This window comes from Balaenoptera physalus, assembly GCF_965194825.1.
Source record: "Balaenoptera physalus genome assembly, chromosome: 7".
NCBI classification, from domain to species: domain Eukaryota; kingdom Metazoa; phylum Chordata; class Mammalia; order Artiodactyla; family Balaenopteridae; genus Balaenoptera; species Balaenoptera physalus.
This window is the reverse complement of record NC_138886.1, coordinates 109,293,680-109,298,011: the sequence shown is the minus strand read 5'-3', so window position 1 is coordinate 109,298,011 and position 4,332 is coordinate 109,293,680. Positions and strand designations below refer to the sequence as shown.

General features: G+C 43.1%; 1 protein-coding gene across 2 annotated transcripts in view; it reads right to left on the bottom strand.

Annotated features, from left to right (window-relative positions):
• LOC309664082 (uncharacterized protein) overlaps nucleotides 1-4,332 on the bottom strand; it is a 327,420-nt gene that overhangs the window by 145,090 nt on the left and 177,998 nt on the right. The window lies entirely within an intron of this gene.

Below are 4,332 nucleotides of genomic sequence, written 5' to 3'. Positions count from 1 at the left end.
CTAGAAATAAATGCATGCGGTCAGAGATAGCAAAGGAGGTCTGTCAGAGGAGGCTTTCCCTGTGCCAGTAGTCAGTGCTATGATATAACCATAATTGGTGCCCCTGTCAGGAATATTTCCCAAATAGTAGAATTTATACCTCTTCCTGGGAAACATGGGAAAACATCAGCTAAATAAAAAATAAAATCATATTTTAAGTTAAAGTCAAGAGAGGGAACAATTGTTTGGAAAAGCAGATAGAGTTCAATGTCAGACCTCCTTATATTTCCAGATGCATGTTCTACACATTGAGGGAAACAGGACAATTACAGCCATTTCACCATTTCTGTATGAAGGCTAATTTTCAACTACTAGACTAGACCTCTCTTTTCCTTAAACCAAGTTTCTCAAATAAACCATTCTATAGTTTTCATGTCCACTGTCTTCTTTGAGGCACCAATTTATTCTTGCCTGCCAAACCCAATTCTTTCTACCATCTACCTATCTATCATCTATCTATCTATCTATCTATCTATCTATCTATCTATCTATCTATCATCTATCATCTCTCTATGTCCATCTATCTATCTTTTTAAGTCTGAATCTTTCTCCTTTTTTAACTCTTGAACCTCTCTTTATGCTTCTCTTTGATCTTGGTTTCTCATTTATATTGTATCGTCTTACCACTTCTACCAGTTTTCGCAACTGGAAAATGATGTCATAAAGCATTATGTTTATGTTTTTTCTTCTACTTCCCAAGCCACTCCATTTGTTTTCTTCCTTAACTATCTCCTTATTTTCAATATATTCCTTTTCATCATTCCTTATATCCAAAGATAAATCTAATGAAAATCAGTGACTTAAAATTTCTCCAAATACCTTTCCTTCTGTCTGGAATGTTCCCGTCTCTCTCAGTTAACTTAGAGATTAGAATTCAAACTCATTCCTCCACACTCAGTTCAAAGATTGTGACATTTAAAAGCTATAAACAGGAAAATTTGATTATTTTTCCATGTGAGGGAAAAATAAAGACATTTTTAAATACATAAATACAAAAAAATACTATTTTTTTTCTCCTAAATAAATTTTGTAGAAAAATCCCTGATGAAGTGTACCAAATAAGCAAAATTGAATCTGAGCAATACTTCAGGAAGGGAGAAGACATGCTATAGCAGAAATAGTGATAAGCTCCAAACAGGAAAACTTAGAGTAAATCTAAGCCACTGCTCATAATGTCTGTGAAATTGACTGCTCTTATTAGGAAAAAAAAATTATTTAAATACAAGTGGGAAATATAAAATAAAGTTGGTAATAATAATAGCAACCTAAAGCTAAAATTCCAATTATTTTAGCAAAACAAATATTTTTGAGAATAGACTGGGAGGAAAGGAGGAAAGTTAAAACAGGCTGAGATCTTGTCTTGTTTAAAAAAGGAAGACTATTAATATAATTCGACGAGGCAAGATGGCGGAAGAGTAAGACGCGGAGATCACCTTCCTTCCCACAGATACAGTAGAAATACATCTACATGTGGAACTGCTCCTATAGAACACCCACTGAACGCTGGCAGAAGACCTCAGACCTCCCAAAAGGCAAGAAACTCCCCCACATACCTGGGTAGGGCAAAAGAAAAAAGGAAAAACAGAGACAGAAGAATAGGGACGGGACCCGCACCAGTGGGAGGGAGCTGTGAAGGAGGAAAGATTTCCACACACTAGGAAGCCCCTTCGCGGGTGGAGACTGCGGGTGGCGGAGGGGGGAAGCTTCGGAGCCACGGAGGAGAGCGCAGCCACAGGGGTGCGGAGGGCAAAGCGGAGAGATTCCCGCACAGAGGCTCGGCACCGAGCAGCACTCACCAGCCCGAGAGGCTTGTCTGCTCACCCGCCGGGGTGGGTGGGGCTGGGAGCTGAGGCTCGGGCTTCGGTGCTAGCCGGGAGGGAGTCCGGGAAAAAGTCTGCAGCTGCCGAAGACGCAAGAGACTTTTTCTTGCCTCTTTGTTTCGCGACGCACAAGGAGAGGGGATTCAGAGCGCCGCCTAAACGAGCTCCAGAGACGGGCACGAGCCGCAGCTATCAGCGTGGATCCCACAGCAACAGAGGCGCAGAAGGAAAAACGGAGAGATTCTCGCACGGAGGCTTGGCGCCGAGCAGCACTCACCAGCCTGAGAGGCTTGTCTGCTCAGCCGCCGGGGTGGGCGGGGCTGGGAGCTGAGGCTCCGGCTTCGGTGCTAGCCGGGAGGGAGTCCGCGAAAAAGTCTGCAGCTGCCGAAGAGGCAAGAGACTTTTTCTTGCCTCTTTGTTTCGCGGGGCGCAAGGAGAGGGGATTCAGAGCGCCGCCTAAATGAACTCCAGAGGCAGGCACGAGCCGCGGCTATCAGCACGGACCCCAGAGATGGACAGGAGACGCTAGGGCTGCTGCTGCCGCCACCAGGAAGCCTGTGTGCGAGCACAGGTCACTCTCCACGCCGCCCCTCCCAGGAGCCAGTGCAGCCCGCCACTGCCAGGCTCCCGTGATCTGGGGACAACTTCCCCGGGAGAACGCATGGCGCGCCTCAGGCTGCTGCAACGTCACGCCGGCCTCTGCCGCCGCAGGCTCGCCCCGCCTCCTCCGTACCGCTCCCTCCCACCATCCTGAGTGAGCCAGAGCCCCCGCAGCAGCTGCTCCTTTAACCCTGTCCTGTCTGGGTGGGCAACAGACGCCCTCAGGCGACCTACATGCAGAGGCGGGTCCAAATCCACAGCTGAACCCCGGGAGCTGTGCGAACAAAGAAGAGAAAGGGAAATCTCTCCCAGCAGCCTCAGAAGCAGCGGATTAAAGCTCCACAAACAACTTGATGTGCCTGCATCTGTTGAATACCTGAATAGACAACGAATCATCCCAAATTCAGGAGGTGGACTTTGGGAGCAGGATATATTAATTTTTCCCCTTTTCCTTTTTTTGTGAGTGTATATGTGTATGCTTCTGGGTGAGATTTTGTCTGTATAGCTTTGCTTTCACCATTAGTCCTAGGGTTAGGTCCGTCCGTTTTTTTTGTTTTTTTTCTTTTTTTACTTAAAAAATTTTTTTTCCTAATAAATGTTTTCTTAATAATTTTTTCCATATTTCCTATTTTTAGAAATTAAAAAAAAATTTTTAATAAGTTTTTTCATATTTTTATTTTTAAAAATTAAAATTTTTTTCTTAATAAATTTTTTCTTTATTTTTTCTTCTTTTTTCTTATAAAAAATTACTAAATCTAGTCTTAAAAATTAAAAAAAATTTTTTTCTTAATAAATTTATTCTTAATTTTTTCTTATTTTTTATTATAATAGTTTTATTTTATTTTATTTTATCCTCTTTCTTTCTTTCTTTCTATTTTTTTCTCCCTTTTATTCTGAGCCGTGTGGAGCCGTGTGGCTCTTGGTGCTCCAGCCAGGCATCAGGGCTGTGCCTCTGAGGTGGGAGAGCCAACTTCAGAACACTGGTCCACAAGAGACCTTCCAGCTCCACGTAATACCAAACGGCGAAAATCTCTCAGAGATCTCCATCTCAACATCAAGACCCAGCTTCACTCAACGACCAACAAGCTACAGTGCTGGACACCCTATGCCAAACAACTAGCAAGACAGGAACACAGCCCCATCCATTAGCAGAGAGGCTGCCTAAAATCATAATAAGGCCACAGACACCCCAAAACACACCACCAGACGTGGACGTGCCCACCAGAAAGACAAGATCCAACCTCATCAACCAGAACACAGGCACTAGTCCCCTCCACCAGGAAGCCTGCACAACCCACTGAATGAACCTTAGCCACTGGGGACAGATACCAAAAACAACGGGAACTACGAACCTGCAGCCTGTGAAAAGGAGACATCAAACACAGTAAGATAAGCAAAATGAGAAGACAAAAAAACACACAGCAGGTGAAGGAGCAGGGTCAAAACACACCAGACCTAACAAATGAAGAGGAAATAGGCAGTCTACTGAACAAGAATTCAGAATAATGATAGTAAAGATGATCCAAAATCTTGGAAATAGAATAGACAAAATTCAAGAAACATTTAACAAGGACGTAGAAGAACTAAAGAGGAACCAAGCAATGATGAAAAACACAATAAATGAAATTAAAAATACTCTAGACGGGATCAATAGCAGAATAACTGAGGCAGAAGAACGGATAAGTGACCTGGAAGATAAAATAGTGGAAATAACTACTGCAGAGCAGAAGAAAGAAAAAAGAATGAAAAGAACTGAGGACAGTCTCAGAGACCTCTGGGACAACATTAAACGCACCAACATTCAAATTATAGGGGTCCCAGAAGAAGAAGAGAAAAAGAAAGGGACTGAGAAAATATTTGAAGAGGTTATAGT